At 36.0% G+C, this 19058-nt stretch overlaps 1 protein-coding gene across 15 annotated transcripts in view; it reads right to left on the bottom strand.

Moving 5' to 3' along the window:
* Cad87A (cadherin 87A) overlaps positions 1 to 18842 on the bottom strand; it is a 58588-nt gene extending 39746 nt beyond the window's left edge. For 2 of the 15 annotated variants that reach the window (XM_073968210.1, XM_073968272.1), the window contains exons 1-2: positions 11040 to 11274; positions 10478 to 10519 (exon numbers count right to left, since the gene is read on the bottom strand). The gene's annotated coding sequence lies outside the window, so the exon portion shown is untranslated. Of the gene's footprint in view, positions 1 to 10477; positions 11300 to 18321 lie in introns of those variants that run through there. The other 13 variants (XM_073968230.1, XM_073968283.1, XM_073968180.1 and 10 more) reach the window with 10 other exon arrangements.
* Positions 18843 to 19058: the final 216 nt, after the last annotated feature.

Raw genomic sequence — 19058 nt, 5'->3', positions numbered from 1 at the left:
AATGCTGACAGGGCCTGTTTTTCAAAAACTCATAGCACTAAGTTTTTCATTGTAGAAAATTTGAGAAAAACGGAAGTTAAAAAAAATTTAAGGATATTTTGGTCCATTGCTCAGGACTCAAAAATAGTTCCCGTATACGGAAGGTACCTTTTGAATGCTGACAGGGTCTGCTTTTCAAAAATGCATAGCACTACGTCTTTCATTGTAGAAAATTTGAGAAAAACGGAAATTTTTCCAAAAAAAATATATTTAAAAGAATGTTTTGACCAATTGCTCAGGAGCTAAAAAATATTTCGCCTATACGGAAGGTACCTTTGGAATGCTTGATAGTGTCTGCTTTCCAAAAATGCATAGCACTAAGAATTTCATTGTAGAAAATTTGAGAAAAACGGACATTTTTCCAAAAAATATTTTTTCAAGGATATTTTGACCCATTGCTCAGGACTCAAAAATAGTTCGCGTATACGGAAGATACCGTTGGAATGCTGACAGTGTCTGCTTTCCAAAAATGCATAGCAATAAGAATTTCATTTTAGATAATTTGAGAAAAACGGAAATTTTTCCAAAAAAAAAAAATATATATATATATATTTTGAAGGATGTTTTGGCCCATTGCTCAGGACTCAAAAATAGTTCACGCGTACGGAAGGTACCGTTGGAATACTGACAATGTCTGTTTTCCAAAAATGCACTAAGAATTTCATTGTAGAAAATTTGAGAAAAACGGAATTTTTTCCAAAAAAATATATTTAAATGGATGTTTTGACCAATTGCTCAGGACTCAAAAATAAAACGGAATAAAACGGAAATTTTTCTAAAAAAAATATATTTTCAAAGATGTTTTGGTCCATTGCTCAGGACTCAAAAATAGTTCGCGTGTACGAAAGGTACCGTTGTAATGCTGACAGTGTCTGCTTTCCAAAAATGCATAGCACAAAGAATTTCTTTGCAGAAAATTTGAGAAAAACGGAACATTTTCCAAAAATTATATTTTCAAGGATGTTTTGGCCTTGAAAAATATTTTTTGAAAATACATATGTACATACATATATGAAATATACACTGATGTGCGAAATAATAGAGCCACAGTCGTCACAATGCATTTAAACGTTTCTAAAACAGTGTGTTATGGCGGAATTTTGCTTTTTTTATTATAAAACTAGTGGGCCCGGCGATCTTCGTCTCGCGTACTGATTGAAATTGATTATTTTAGTTCAAATATTCATTCCATGCGATAAGCATCACGTTGCTGAGGTCAAATACACATTGCAGTTAATTCTTTAATTTGTTGTATTTAGAACGACGTAGAATGTGGGAAGTACTAAAAGGAATTTCGAGTTATTTGTAAATTGCGCAGTATGAATCATTTTAATATTTTCTTGCCCTCACATATTTAAGAACCGTGACCTTTTACTCAAGAATGCTAACTGATATTAGTCTTCTTTCGATTATATAAAATCCTCGGTTCTAACTTCCTCATCGAGTTTCTATAGCCGCGATCTCTACGGCTCTGGGAACCCAATCTACGTAACATTCTTATAAGATCAAAAATTATTATGTCAGTTGTTTCATTTCTTACATATTATCGATTCACTCATTCGACATTAAAATTTAAATATTCGGTAATTTCTTTCGGCACAAAATAATTATGGGGATTTCTGAGTGAAATCGGACACTTTTTCAAGATGAGGTTTTTGATTTCCTTTATTTTTTGCTGCGGTGATGCTGCTCATTAGCAAAACATTTTAGTATATTTTCAGATTTTGTTGGACTAACAGTTCCAGAGATATCGCGCCTTGAAAATGTCAAATTCTGTAAAACCTACATGCAAATAAATACTCATAACTTCTTTAATATTGGTCCAATTTGAAAAAATCTTTTTTTGTATGTTTTGTTGTTTTATCAGCTATTAAATAAAAAATAGCAAAAAAATTGCACAGTGGGCTTGGATGCTATTTTCGCGATTTAATATTTAAAATCAGTTTTTAAAGATGTTCGACCCCTTCGATTTTCTTTAATTTTTTTTTTTGTATTAAACTACGTTCAATTACAAAAATTTTAAGTCCTATGTGGTAATGGGATTCGGACGATTACTATTTTTTGTGAATTTTTTAAAATTTGTCAGTACAAATTTTCCTTTATACCTTTGTCCAAAATTTGTATTTCCTGTATTTTTGAAGCTAAGAGTACTTATTTATCATTATATATTATATATTTATCATAAAAAACAGAAAAAAATGCACAGTGGGCTTTAATGGAATTTTCGCTGATGCATTTTCAAAATCGAAAAATGACGCTGTTTTTAAGAAGTTTGAGATAAATTCATAAATATAAAATCAAAACAAATGTTTAAAAATGAAACTTTTAATTTTTTTAATAAATTAATAAATTTTGCATAAAGATATAAAGGAAAAATTGAATTGAAAAATTTTAAAAAATTCAGGAAAAATAGCAATCGTCCGAATCCCATTACCACATAGGACTTAAAATTTTTGTAATTGAACGTAGTTTAATACAAAAAAATTTAAGGAAAATCGAAGGGGTCGAACATCTTTAAAAACTGATTTTAAATATTAAATCGCGAAAATAGCATCCAAGCCCACTGTGCAATTTTTTTTGCTATTTTTTATTTAAAGCTGATAAAACAACAAAACATACAAAAAAAGATTTTTTTCAAATTGGACCAATATTAAAGAAGTTAAGAGTATTTATTTGCATGTAGTTTTTACAGAATTTGACTTTTTCAAGGCGCGTTATCTCTGGAACCGTTAGTCCAAAAAAATCTGAAAATATACTAAAATCAAAAGGAAATCAAAAACCTCATCTTGAAAAAGTGTCCGATTTCACTCAGAAATCCCCTTATACTTTTTTTCCGAAAAATGTCCTTAATCTCAACGTGTTCCTGAACATAATTGTTACTTAAAAAAATAGGTACGATTACTTGAGTAAAAGGTCACGGTTCTTAAATATGTGAGGGCAAGAAAATATTAAAATGATTCATACTGCGCAATTTACAAATAACTCGAAATGCCTTTTGGTACTTCCCACATTCTACGTCGTTCTAAATACATCAAATTAAAGAATCAACTGCAATGTGTATTTTACCTCAGCAACGTGATGCTTATCGCATAGAATGAATATTTTAACTCAAATAATCAATTTCAATCGGTACGCGAGACGAAGTTCGCCGGGTCCACTAGTGTATATATAAAGTAGAAAAAATGTTTGTATGTTTGTTTGAAATTTATGGACTCAAAAACCGCTGAACCGATCTTGCTGAAATTTTCAGGGTATATTACAACATCGCCTGAAAGTAGCATAGGCAATAAAAAGTTTTGAAATTCCGCTCTGATCCGAAGATATAGCATCAGAATCGGAGGTACCGCCAAAAAATGTGAACTTTGTATGCAAATATCTATAGAACGGTTACATATACAGTCTCCAAATTTGGAATCTGTGACGGAATTTGGCCTACAAATCCAAAATATATAGAAATCGGTTCAGATTTGGATATAGCTCCCATGTATATTTTCGTCCGATTTCAAGTATTTGATGCACCAAAAATGCTATATATGTCTGATTTCAATGAATTTGGAATGTGTGACGTAATTTGGCCTATAACTAAATGTGCCAAAATATATCGAAATCGGTTCAGATATCCATCCATATATATTTTTCGTTCGATTTCAAGTATTTAATGCACCAAAAACGCTATATACAGTGCGCGAAATAATTATAACGTACAAGCCTATTTTTAAGAAAAATACATAAAATAAAGTTTAATTAAAGTTTATTTTTGTTACATGTTAGAACTCATGGCAGACTTCAATTTTATCGACTTATTATGAAATTCTCATTGTAAGTAAGGAAAATAAAGTTATAAAGGAACTTAAGATGAACGAAATAATTATAACGTACAAAGTTTAAATTATACTTTAAACTTAATTTGTTGTCTTAAACTTCGCATTTAATAATTTGTGTGTCCTCCATTCTTGGAAATAACATCGTTTAAACGCATTCGAAGTGATCGTATAAGATATTGCAGTTCATCATTGGTGATTTTATCCCATACATCCTGGATTACTACTTTCAACTCCAATAATGTGTTATATTGACGGCCGGCGCTATAAATTCGTCGAGATAAAATACCCCAGAGATTTTCTATGGGGTTCAGGTCTGGACTTATGGCCGCCGGCCACTCCAAAGTCTTAATGTTTTGCCTTTAAAAAGTCCTTAGTTCTCTTTGATACATGTATGGGGGCATTATCCTTTTGGAAGATCCATTCCGAACCCCATTAATCATCCCCAAATTCAACTAGGACGTCTTCGAGTAACTCGCAATACCTCTGTGAATCCATTTTGTGACTCACGAAACAGACTGGAGACTTTCCACGATACCCAAAACGAGTTTCCCTTTCTTTCCGAGTATCTCTCCAATACCTGTAGCAGCCATCAGGTCCATCAAGGTTCAACTTCTTTTCGTCACTAAAAACCACGGAATGCCATTCAGTGTCCCAAAATCGATATTTTTCGGCAAATACTAGTCTTTGTGCCTTATGTCTCGGGAGTAGACGAGGAACTGGTAATCTTTTCTGGCACTTAATATTAGAATCGGCGTGTAAAATCTGTTGCACTCTTCGAGTAGATATGGGTAGATCCAATTCTCTGCGTATTTGAGCTGGCCTAATGTATCTGTTCACAGCATAGTGCTTAATTTGTCATTTTTGATGATCACAGACCTTTGAAGGACGACCGGGATGGACTGCTTTGCCATACTTTTGTGGATTTTTCAAATACTTAGACACAGTACATTTGTTGTGGTTAATTTTTTTAGCAATATCTCGAATGCAGAAACCCTTCATTCTGAGTTCCTGAATCTTTTCACGCTTATCGAAAGTTAAAATTCGAGCACGAGGCATTTTCTGCCAAAATTTCCCTAAAACTGCGTAAAATTCGATATAACAAAACTGTGTCTACTGTATATTTGTAATATTTGTTTTAATACTCATTAGTTTCATACAGATTTGCAAGTAAAAATACTTTTTTTATTTAATTTTTTTGCAAAAATTTCACTTGTACTGTATAATTATTTCGTTCTAAACAGAAATTGATATTTTTAGAAACAACTCTAAATCGGTCTCACAACACGAAAATATAAAGTATTTGTGTACCGTTATGTTTAGTGCATACAAAACAAACCCACCGATAGTGATGTCATAATAAAAAGTAATCGTTACTTCAGTAATTGGTGTAAAATAAAAAAGTAACCATTGTACGTTATAATTATTTCGCGCACTGTATGTCTGATTTCAATGAAATTGGGAATGTGTGAGGGAATTGGGCCTACGGACGGAATTTGGCCAAGTTCAGCTAGTATAGTATAAAGAAATGTGGGTCCTTGCGGAACATCACTATTGATAATGCGTTGGCTTGAGAATGAACCACTAAGGCTAACAAACTGCGAACGGTTTGAAAGATATGAATAAATCAATCTGCATGACGAGCTATCAAAGGAAAAGTTAATCTTCAACTTTTCAATCAATAATACATGGTCCCGTGTGGGGATTGCTAGATCCTCCATCGGGACCCTCCCATTAGCGAATTGGGGAGTCTCGCTATATTTTTAACAAATATGGAGGGCACCAGGGAAATAAAATACCTGGGGTGACCAAAATCTAGCCTAGAGGACGGCAGCTGGTCCTCTAGTACCATAGGCAAGCAGACGTTGAATCAACAGGAATGGTTGTCTTTGGATAACAAACAGCGCGATAGAGTCTACTAAAACGGTGTTTGTACAGCGAAAGCGGATATCGGCCTTGCATCAAGCGGTTCGCTATAGAAATGTGATTTACTTTAGGCGGGATGGAGTCTATGATCTGGCAGCCCCAGGACCATTCTAGGATACTGTAGTGTAATCGCCTACATATCTGAAGATCAAATGATTACTGAAACTTCGAAAAGAGTAAGAGAAAATGAACCCCCTTCAACGTTGACGAATATTGGAACTCGGAAAAGGATTAGGATTGGACAATGGAACGTAAGGACTCTTAGTGAAATATCAAGAGTGGCACAACTAGAATCACAATTTGCTAAATATAAACTGGGCATTCTGGCAATAAGTGAAATGCGATGGTGTCGCACAGGAGAAGAAACATCCAGTAATGGAAACACTACTATATTCAGCGGAAAGGAAAAGCACAGGGAAAGTGGTGTCGGATGTATAATAGCCAAATCTTTGAGGAAAACTTTGAAATCATGGTTGCCGATTTCCGACCGAATAATAACAGCAGATCCGGAGGATGAAATAAAATACGAATTCTACAGCCAACTTACTGCTACTCTTAAAAATATACCATCTCGTGATATCCTTCTGCTTACTGGAGACTTTAATGCGACGATTGGAAGCGAAAACAATGGATTGTCACATATAATGGGTAGGAATGCACTTGGAAGAAAGAATAAAAATGGAGAGAGACTGATAGAAATCTGCCAAACGTTTGACTTAGTTATTGGAGGATCAATATTTCCACACAAGGCAACATACAAATACACATGGTCACATCCCAATGGCCATTCCCGAAATCAAATAGACCACATCTGCATTCGCCGAAAGTGGAGGAGCTCACTGCTAGACGTGCGCACGAAGAGAGGTGCAGATATACACAGCGATCACGAGCTAGTAATCGCCGAGATACAAATAGAACTAAAAAGTATCAAAAGGAATAGTAACAGCCGCCAGGCAAAACATCTGGATGTCATTAAACTGCAAGAGCAGTCAAAAAAGAAGAAGTTGGCGAACTACTACGGGAATGCATTCCAACGACAGAAACACCTTGGGAAAGAACAAGTTCCCAAATTAAGAATATAGCTGTCCAAGCAATCGGATACAAATAGAAAACAGATAGGAAGCGATGGATTTCAGACAACACCTGGAACCTCATACAGGAAAGAAATACCTTAAAGCTGCAAAAACTTAAAAATTCAAATCTCAAGGAAAGATACGAGGACACGGCGAAAGCAGTGAAGAAATCAGCTAGAGCAGACAAACGAAAATACTTCGAGTATATGGCAAAAGACGCAGAAGTAGGCGCAGCAACACACAACGTAGGGGAACTGCATAATCTTATAAAGACTTAAAGACTTAAATGTCCAGCTACTTACAAACACTGAAGACCAAACCAGATGGAAGGATCATTTCGAAACAATAAGTAATATCAATCAACACACTAATATTCCAAATCCGACTATGCTTTCTAATATTATTCCCAGATGCAGTTGCCCAACATCAGAAAACCCTCCCACTGTTGACGAAATCGAATCGGCAATAATGAAGCTAAAACGTAACAAGGCACCAGGAGAAGACGGTATACCTTTATCAAGCAAATCCTGCAGTCTCTGCGGAAATTCTCTACCCATATATTCATCACGCCTGGTGTAATGAAGAGATACCAAATTCGTGGACAAAAGGCGCGGTAATTAAATTACCAAAAAAAACCGATCCAACCATTTGTGACAATTGGAGAGGGATAACTCTCCTTAATACTATCTACAAAACTATTGCAATTTTAATAAATAAAAGGTTGGAATGTGTGGAGGAAACTTTAAGAGAAGAACAGGCAGGGTTTCGACCACATCGCATCTGCGTCGACCAGATCAACACACTACGAATCATAATTGACCAGTCAATTGAATGGCGAGCTCCATTATACCTGGTGTTTATCGACTTCCAAAAGGCATTTGATTCTATTAAACGAAACGCCATATGGGAGTGCCTGCGCATTAGAGGTGTACCACTAAAAATAATAAATATAATCAAACGACTGTACGACGGATTCACGCTACATGTTATACACAATGGGATGCAAAGCGAAAGCTACATATTATACACAATGGGATGCAAAGCGAAACGTTTACAACAAACGCTGGAGTGAAACAAGGATGTCCTCTATCACCCCTCTTTTTGCTGTTGTTTTGGACGAAATCATGACAAAAGTATGCCAGAAAAGAGGAATAGTATGGAAGCTACATGATCATTTAGAGGACCTTGACTTCGCGGACGACATCTGCCTAATATCACACAAATTCAGCGACATGCAAACAAAAATAAATGACTTGGTGGATATAGCAGAGTCAATGGGCCTAGAAATAAATATGCAAAAAACAAATGCGATGTGCATAAACAACACATCATCGAACAAAATAAAAATAAAAGGCCAGGAAATAACATATGTGCAATCTTTCTGTTACCTTGGATCGATCATATCAAATGATTGCGATATTGGGAAGGATGTATTAAACAGACTGAATAAAGCCCGTTCAGCATTTGGAAGGCTATATAGTACCTGGCGGTCAGCCCAACTATTACTGACAACTAAATTAAGAATATTTAATGCATGTGTGAAATCTACCCTATTGTATGGCAGTGAAACCTGGATGACGACGAAACAAACGGCTCAATTATTACAATCATTCATCAACAAATGCCTACGAATAATATGCCGCATATTTTGGCCCAACACGATCAGAAATACAGAGCTATGGTCCTTGACAAATGAAGAGCCTATATTGCGGCAATTATAAAGAAAGAAATGGAGTTGGATAGGCCACACTCTGCGCAAGCCTCAACACAGCATCCCAAGGATAGCCCTAGATTGGAACCCACAGGGCAACCGACGTCCAGGCCGTCCAAGCAATACATGGCGAAGAACAACGATGAAGGAACTTGAAAAACAAAATAAATCATTCCATGACTTAAAATCATTGTGCCACAATAAAGCTCTATATAAAACTCTTGTTGAAGCCGTATGTTCCCAAGTGGAATAATAAAGGAAATAAAAAAATGCATGGTCAACTTTATCAAAAGCTTTAAAAATTGACCATGTATTATTGATTGAAAAGTTGAAGAATAATTTTTCCTTTTTTTTGGGTCCTGAGCAATGGGCCAAAACATCCTTGAAAATATTTGTTTTGCAAAAATTGGAATTGAATGTTTAGGGTTTTTCATTTATGGAAAGTGGACAAATTTAGGTGTCCAAGGCTACTTTACGTGTGTGTATATATCTTTTCTAGATCCTGAGCAATAGTCTAAAACATATATTCTTCAAAAACGAATTTGTCAAGATCGTTGTGAGAGAACGTGTCTTGGCTAAATGTGGTGGTGGTAAAATCATTTTTATCTTCACGCACATCAATTTGCGAAGCCTATTTATCACTTTAGGATATGAAGCATCAATACGTGCAGAAAAATCTAGTTTAGAATCAATAATAACCCCTAAACACTTTATCTTTATCAAACCATTAATACGAGTATGTATGTATGTTCAAACTACAATCATTTAAAATTATGTAATATTTTTAGTTTTGCAAAGATGATATTGTTTATCGGTATATAGTTGATGTTTTGAAAATCTCAAACAAAGACAAGCATTAAGTTAATTGAAGTAGTGCAGAAATACGAGACGCTTTTAATTCTTCTGTCTTGAACGTTTTGCAAGAATAAACGTTCAATCGCAGCCACCTAAGAAGTATTTAAATTATTGTATTTAAATTATTGCGATTTGTTTTGTGATTTCGACAGACGGTTAAATTAGATAAATCACATATACAAAGATAGTTTCTTCTTCTTCATTGTGTTAAATTCGAGGGAATATATCGCTTGGCAATGAAAAAAAAACAAGCAATTAGTTCACATAGGTAACAAAAATAAATGAACGTTATTGGAAAGTTAAGTTTGGCAAATCAAAGTAATGAAATGTCAACTAATTATAATATGTGTCCCAATTTTTGTATAGTTTCATGTCTTGGCTAACATCAATTAACTAATTGTTAACACGTAGGTAGTTACAGAAAATTGAAGACTCCGCAAAGAAATATTGATTGAAAATTGCTTGTGGTTTAGGTCACTATTGCCAACAGCGATTTTTATAACTATACATTACAATCCACAAAAAGAAAAACCAAACCATTATGCTGCAATAGACATAACATTTGGTACACTTTTTAAATGTTTTTTTAGCTTTAAACTCCAAATTCCACCAACATTTCGAGTGGGCTACACAGTGTCATTATCACAACAATTAATACTATTAAGTCAATGTTATGACCTGTATAACGCAATGCACGAATGATAGATAACAACATCATTGTGGAGCTAAGACTCTCTGTCAGTTAGCGTAGGTTTATCTTAGAAAACAGTTAGTTAGTTCAAACTTTTCCGCATAATAAAAAAAAGAAATCAATTGATAACAACTAACTGGATTTTCCAAAGACCAAAGAAGTAACCAGATTCAAAACACCAAGCTAGCTGGCTTAAGTAACTTAGCTAAGAGTAGTACTTGATTGGATATATTGGATGATGACGATGATGAAGTTGCCGAACTGGTATTTTAAAGTGTATGACTGACTAACTGAATGCATCTTAAGTGTATTTATGTCTGGTTTTTAAGTCAAAGTTATGTAAAATGGCATTCATGTTTACCTTTTTTTTCCTCCAACGTCCGTCCACCCGTTGCTTGTTTGGCTACAAAAATTAAACGGTTATTTCTTGTTTGGGGATAAACAATTAGAGAACAATGCTACGGCTGGTCGCGATACAAATTGCACAAATAGAAAATGTCGTTACAAAAAATAAAATAAGAATTATACAATTGCTTGCTGTTTTACGATTTTGATTGTCGAATGGCGGCTGGCTGTCCGTTTGTTTACTCAATCACGTAAAAAACAAAAAATCATTGTTTAGAAATTCTTTTGTAAAGCAGCTTTCCACAATTCGTAATGATTTTTTGTTCTTCGTTTGCTTGTGGTATTTAAAATCAGAATCGGGTAGCTGTTAATGATGTTGCGGACAAAAAAAGAAGTACTTTTTTATTCACATGCACACGGATGTGGTAGACAACAGACACCAACCGAACCACACAACACATTCACAAAATACAAAAAAAAAAAGAACAAGAAACGCACAAACACCCAGAATCACGGTCTTTTCACTTAGATTTTCTACTTTTTTTGCCTTTTTTCTGGCTCCACACCACAACCGGTACCTAATGTTGCTGCTGTCTTGAGTCTTTTTTCGAGATACTTAAGATATATGTTGTTGTTTTTTGTTATTGTATTGGACGGTTTTTAATTTTTTTTTTGGTCTTACGGCGTATAAAATTAAAACCCGTTTTCAAACCCAACCGACGAACCGAACCGTATAATAAGCAAAAGTTTAAGCGCTGTTCCACAATTCCCCGTAATGCTTGTTGTTGACGTATGGCGAGCGAAAAGACAACTAAAGCTGAGCAAGCTAAAACTAAACAAACAGAGCGTTTGTGAGCTAGGTGGCTGGTTGGCTGGCTGTCTGGGTTTGCTGGTCGACAATGTTAATGACTGGTTGCTCATTGTTGGTGGCTGCCTGAGCTAGACTTAAGCCCGCTAGCTGTCGTAATCAAAGATGTCTTGTAAGAAGAAAAAGAGAACCCAAGAAAAGCAAAAACAGAATTTAGAATTATTGCCCAAGACTAGCGGCACTTGATGTCTTCAGCTTTGCAAGCTATTTATTCATCGCGTGAGTTCATCATGAATTGAATGTGTGGTGTGTTTGGCATTTGAAATGAAATTTTTCTTCTCATCAAGAAATTATCATATTTCGGAATAATACCAGATGAGATGCTATCATATGTAGGTAGCTATGTACGTACGTTTTTGCAGTAGCAGGTGTAGAGACTGCGAAATATCTTTGCGGTCGCTGTTTTGTTGTAAAATGCTTTCTCGCAATGAGTCTGAGTTTGAATTGAATGGCACATTTTTGTGTGTTTTGTAAACTTTTTGGATTTAAACACGTTTCAACGTGTTTCAATTCATGGCCAAAATACAAAAACCTCCCCAATGCAAGCTAAGCTATAAACATACATACATAGTTACGTACCGCATACCCACATATGAGACGTAATAATTAAATAGCAACAAAATAACGATTACGAATTATGACATTTTAACAATGCCCTATAGCATTGTGTGCATAGGATAAATAATGGCGATCTATAAATTTAACCCACCGTTGGACACCTGAGTCCAGGTCAGGCCTTTTTCATTTTATTTTGCATTTTAAACTGGGTTACAATAAAGCTATGTACCTTTACCTTACCTTACCTTTCCAACGAAAGAAACATGAAGTCAAAAGGATCACAAGAAAAGGAGCAACAAGGATTTTTATACCCTCAGCCTTTAGGCTATGAAGGGTATATACACTTTCATACGGGCAAAATGTGCCTCATCGAAAAAATGGTTTTAGACCCCAAGTATGTTTGGACGAAATGTGTTTCAGACAATTTGGAGTCGATTGAGCAATGTCCGTCCGTCTGTCTGGCTGGCTGGAGCGCACGATAACTCTCGAACGGATAAACCGATTCGGTTCAAATTTTGGCTTTCGTAATATTTTATCCAAATTTAGTTTTAGTTTCAATTACGATGGCAAAAGTTGTTTTAGGGGCAAGTCCATACTTCTTGAGCAAACAGCCTGAAGAGTGTAAAAGCATCATATGGCACCATATGTTGTGGCTGGAGATCCACTTCCATAACGGTCAATGTCGATCCATTCCTTTTAGTATCTCCTCCGCAAAACTTTTGATTTTTAATGCTAATGAACATTGTTGTCAGTTCAAACGTACAAAATTTTTAAAAACCCCTAAATACATACGTATTTTGGGAATTTTTTTTTCAATATACACAGGCTGAGGGTATATCTCTGTCGGCAAAGCCGACTGATACTTTTTTACTTGTTTGACTTACATATCACATTTGTAACACATGAGTCTGGCTAGATCCCGAAATTCTCTTAAAATTGGATACCCTTCTATGAAATTTTTCGCATTTCACCCTACCATGTCTTTAAAATTGCACATGAAAAGGTCGCAAAAGTAGGAGATGGGTTTGAAATCAGTTGAATGTACTGCAACCTAAAAAAAAAATGTCTTGCAAATAAGGTTACACATTTATTTTAGACAATTATACGCATAAGAGGACAAATAAAAACCATTACATAGGCTTTATGCACTTTTTGTGGGGTGGAATGGTTCAAATATAGCATTCTCCATATGAATTAGAAGAAAATCCTTAGAATATATATGCCTTCATTTACCTATTGATATTATCGTTATTGCACTGCAATAAGCTGTAAAGTTATAAAATAGACACAATTCATTCTGAATAATACAAAATAAAATATAGTGCATCAAAATTATATAATTAGGATTTTCGAGCATAGAGACAAGAAAAATACAAATTTTTACTTGATAGGCATATGCCCATTTTTACTAACTTGATAAAATTAATTACGTGAGGATATTCTCTTTCAAATATCCTCACGAACTTGAGATTAGACCGTATCATTTGAAATTCCCTTACGCTGATGGTGTTGAGTTCCTTATTGGCATACCGATTGCAATAGTTAGTTGCCCTTCTGTATGATTTTTTGTCCCTTGGCTATGGCAGAATTGGAGTTATGTGGATTCAGCGAATCGTCCATCTTATCGACAGGTTCTTCGCTCGCGCCACTCTCCTACTCTACTGCTTTTTGCCTTAGAATCAGAAGTTTGTCGGGATTGTCCGACACCAAAGCATCACCGGATGGGGGGTCATTAGCTAGACTAGAGGTAGCGACATGGATCACTCTCACGTCCATATCTTCCTCCTCCTCAGTCAGCGATAATTTTTCCCAAATTTCGTCCGGGATGCTTTCTCCTTGAGTGTCAAGGGGACGCTTTCCTCAATTAAATTGAGGAGTACTAGGCTGTGTCTATTCAAACTGTCATTAATAGGGTCCAGTTCCGGAGTGTCGTCCCCGCCCATATTTTCAGTCCGCTTTGTAGCAGAGTTAGAGCTGCTGGCCGTAACATTAGGGGAATCGTTGTCAATGTCCATATTCGTAATTGTCAGGGATAGTGAGGAGGTTGCACTTGTGAGTGTAGACTGAGGGTGCCAAGGCATCCACACCTATACATACATCAGTCGAAGGTTCATTTTGAGGTTTTTGGGTTTTTGGTTTGTTTGTTTAAATTTTGAATGTCCATGGGATATTGAGTTGTGGAGGAGCTGAGGTCAACCGCGGCATAGCCTCATCAGGGCAAGGGCATGATAATTACTCGTTGAGTCGCCCAGGTATCAACGGGGCTCCGTTCAAATACAGTTGGTACCCTAACTGCAAACCTTGAGAACACCGATGGGCACGTGCTCGATTAACACCCCGGTGTTAGGGGATCTCAGCAATTTTTTATTTGGTAGGAGATCGCTGCCAGAGATACACTATGGGTTTTCAGTGTACTGTATTGGTTTGTGACAGTAGAGATGTAAAACCTTTGGTCGGTCACAACCCCCAAATCAATACTGTAAGAAGCTGAGTGGAAGATTGTGGAGTCTAAACCCCGCATCGCATCAAGATCGTTATCCCCGGCTGGTACGCACCTGTAGAAGCCCCCTTTCTTTCAGAAAGCGCCTGTAGAAGGACCCATTTTTTCTTAGAGGGCATGTAGAAGCATCATTCCTTTCAAAAAGGACCTGCAGAAGCATCCTTTCGTTCAGAAATGGCCGATAGAAGTACACTTTCATTCAGATTGAACCTATAGTAGTACTCTTTTTCCAGAAAGGGCATATAGAAGCACCGGTTCTTTCAGAGAGGGCCTACCAAAAAGGGCCTATAAAAGAAAGGTTCTAGAGAGGCACCCTTTATTTCTGAAAGGGTCTTGGGAAGCACCCTCTATTTCTGAAAGGGTCTAGAGAAGCAGCCTTTATTTCTGAAAGGGTCTAGAGAAGCAACCTTTATTTCTGAAAGGGTCTAGAGAAGCCACCTTTATTTCTGAAAGGGTCTAGAGAAGCATCCTTTATTTCTGATAGGGTCTAGAGAAGCAACCTTTATTTCTGAAAGGGTCTGGATAAGCAACCTTTATTTCTGAAAGAGTCTTGGGAAGCACCCTCTATTTCTGAAAGGGTCTACAGAAGTAAGCTTTATTTCTGAAAGGGTCTTGGAAAGCACCCTTTATTTCTGAAAGGGTCTTGGGAAGCACCTTCTATTTCTGAAAGGGTCTAGAGAAGCACGCTTTATTTCTGAAAGGGTCTTGGGAAGCACCCTTTATTTCTGAAAGGGTCTAGAGAAGCATACTTTTTTCTGAAAAGGTCTAGAGAAGCACACTTTATATCTGAAAGGGTCTACATAAGCACATTTTTTCTGAAAGGGTCCAGATAAAAACTGTTTATTTCTGAAAGGGACTACAGAAGCACCATTTGTTTCTGAAAAGGACTACAGAAGCACCCTTTATTTCTGAAAGGGTCTTAAGAAGCACCCTCTATTTCTGAAAAGGTCTAGAGAAACACCCTTTATTTCTTAAAGGGGTCTGGAGAAGCACCCTTTTTTCTGAAAGGTTCTAGAGAAGCACCTATTATTTTTGAAAGGGTCTAGAGAACCACCCTTTGTTTTTGAAAGGGTCTAGAGAAGCACTCTTTATTTCTGAATGGTTCAAGAGAAGCACCCTTTATTTCTGAAAGTGTCTAAGAAGCACCCTTTATTTCTGATAGGGTCTGGATAAGCACCCTTTATTTCTGATAGGGTCTGGATAAGCACCCTTTATTTCTGATAGGGTTAAGAGAATAACATTTTATTTCCAAAAGGGTCCAGAGAAGCGCCCTTTATTTCTGAAAGTATCTAAGAAGTACCCTTTATTTCTGATAGGGTCTAGAGAAGCACCCTAAATTTCTGAAAGGGTCTAGAGAAGCACTCTTTATTTCTGAAAGGTTCAAGAGAAGCGCCCTTTATTTCTGAAAGGTCTGGAGAAGCACCCTTTATTTCCGAAAGGGTCTCAGGAAGCACCCTTTATTTCTGATAGGGTCTAAAGAAGCATCCTCTATTTCTGAAAGTTTATATAGAAGCACGTTTTCTTTCAGAAAGGAGATATAGAAACACACTTTCTTTCAGAAAGGGTCTCTAGAGGCAACATTTCTCGCACCCTTTCTGAATCTGATCTAAATTTGTGCGAAATATTACGAGGCTCAAAGTCTTTTACACTATAGCATGTGTTTGAAATTATATCTGGAAGTATTGACATGTCACCGAAAAAATATACCGATGTAATGGTGGAGAACTACCTGCTGTACAAATTTTAAAGTCATCCGAGATCTCCTCTTAAACTGCCTTTTTGTGAACATTTTTTAAATTTTGAAAGTGTGGGCCCACATCACCCACCTTCGAACTTGATGTATGTAAGTTAGTAAAACATTCAACGAGTTGCAATATTGGACAAACTTGGTTGAGTGCGCATCGTGCTAATCAGGCTGACAGATGAACGGACAGGGCTAAATCAATTCCAAATTATCTGAAACGGGTTTCGTACAAAACATACTGGAGGTCTACAACTATTACTTTGACGAGGTACATTTTTGATCGTATCAAAGTTGATAGTCTTTTAGGGAACAAAAATGTAGAAGCAGCACCAGATTTTAGATCAAGATCAATATAGGTGAAAAGCACTCTTTGATCCGAGGATCAAACATCGGCTTGAAGCACTAACAAATAATCACAGCCGAGTGAACATAGCGAAACAATAGGAAAGCTGGGGCTGGATTCTTGTTCTATGAAAATTTGAATGAAAAATATTTTCTTTATAATTTGTTTCATTTGACATTTATTTACTTTATTTACATTTTGCTCCGTTCCAGAACCTGCAAGAACCTACTACTTTTTACTACGATAACATTTTTTCCTTTATGTTATCGAAAAAAATAGTAAAAATTAGTAGATTCTTGCAGTACTGGAACAGACCAAAAGTTTTCAGTTCACATTTTCATAGAAACAGAATTGAGCCCCTGCCCTTACCTAATTGCTTCATGAAGGAACTGCTAGTCCGTATAACATATTAGCCTCTAACGCGTACTCGATGATTTAGATTTTATCATTCAAAGCATTACCCACAAGAAAAGAGGCCATAGTGCATTATTGCATGGATTCCTCTTCATCTTATAAAACCGTATCAAGCCTACAGTGTCAGACCTGGCGAATGCTCAGTGAAATAATCGCAAATCTGCTATTGACCATATCTTCACTTTACGAACAAATTTGGAGAAAACTCATGAGAAGCACATCACCTTTTACTTTACTCTTATGACAAATTTGGATCTTGGAAAAAGTAACAGCATAAACCGGGGTTACCTGCGACCTTCCGATTCTTCTGAAATGTTTACCACCATCTATGGAAAGTCCATACTTCCGTGCAAGCAAGTAGCCGTGCAAGACTTAAATCCCCGCCAGATGGCCGCCTATAGCGACAAACTTACAATGTATAAGAAAATTTAGTTCGCGTAGCAGAATTTTTGCACCTGTGAGAAAGCCTAAAATCTCCGACCGAAAGACGGCTATTAAATATTAATATTTATAATAAAAATTTGCGGTTAAGTAGGGTTGCGATTTCTATAAAATTTTATCCACAGATAAGGGGATATTGTCCTGAACACAAAAATATATTTTTATCTGGGGAAGGTCCATACTCTAACTTGATCTACGTCTCGTAGACCAAATCGAGAGTTATCGCGCGCACAATTTTAGCGAAAAGTTTTGAAATGTTGTGGGGAAATACCCAAAGGGATGGGCCGGTAAGGCCCATCTTAGGACTTGATTTAACTGGATATATCCGAAACAAATGTGGACACATTTTAAAATTTGTTGTTTAATTTCACCTGTCTAAAAGCATTGTTTGGTAGCATTGGGTATCATTTGATTTATTTTTACTGGGTTTGTAATAAAATCACCCAATTCTGTGATGTACATAATATAAGTGGTATTACACCCACTTATATTATGTACATCACTCGTATGTATTTACATAGTTGTACCAGAATGTGATTCTTCGCAATACATGAATCAAATAATTATAAATCAAAGGGTTTACGAGTGGGAAGAACTGGCCTAGTGTATAAACAAGTCCATAAGGCTGCCTCCAATAATGAAGAATACAATTATTATTGCTATTTGTTGATATCGTCGTCCATTGACAATAATGATGGTTGTCTGGCTGTGGCTGTGTGATGCCCATAAATATGATTTCATCAATTTGCTCGTTTGTCAACGTTAATTAAATAAAGAGGTAATAGAGGTCACATCCAATCATCAAAATGGACAAAAAATAAACGAAAAAATTTGCAACGCCATTCCAAACAACAGATGTGCAACAGTATAGGGAAAGTTGTAACCAAAATAAACAAAGCTGGAAAATTGTTCTTCTAAAAATTTCAATGCAGCATATGGATACATACAAACATATTTCTTAAGATGTAGAATTTCACTTTCATTTTAAATACCTGTTGCGCTCCCACAATGATTCTCTGTTTTACACGTTAATGGTACACAAAGGTTTCTCTTTTTCTTTATAATCAAAAGTTCAGCGGCATATTTCCATATATTTTTATTTTATTGAATAAAAAGCATCATTCATAGTGTTGTGGGAATATACAACAGTGATCCCATTACCATATAAACAAGAAAAACAAACACACTTAGCACCACATACATATTTCGTTGTTTTGTTGTCTTATTTTATTGTGTTTTGTATATATTTACAACACCAACAACAATTGAGAAACTATGAAGCAACAGACAACAGCATCTCATCAATGAAGTTTTCTTAGATTTTTGGTTGTTTTCTTTTGCACTTCATCAACACAATTTCACTTACTTATTTTTGATTTTATTTAAACACCTGCTTAAATATTCTGTTTAAAAGGAAATTAACACATTACAAGAATAGAAGAACGATTTTGCTCGTAAAAAACTAAACCACCAACACAACAAACCCGAGTACAACTGAAATTTAATTTATTGTAAACAAAGGGTTGCCAAACTCTCTGCTTATCGTTAGATATTTATCAGTGTAATCGATTATTAGGGCTAGTATATGGCCTGTTCTATGGCACAATTTTGAAGGTACAACGGCAAAAACAATAGATTATCACACTACTTGTCAAAATTTATTATTCAGCCCAATCATGAATATACTTGCGGAATGCAGTTCTCGTGGAATAGTTTTTTCTCGAGAGAA

This window comes from Musca autumnalis, unplaced genomic scaffold (genome assembly GCF_047663935.1).
Source record: "Musca autumnalis isolate F117 unplaced genomic scaffold, ASM4766393v1 scaffold_1, whole genome shotgun sequence".
Taxonomy (NCBI): Eukaryota; Metazoa; Arthropoda; class Insecta; order Diptera; family Muscidae; genus Musca; species Musca autumnalis.
This window is presented reverse-complemented; position numbering and strand designations above follow the sequence as displayed.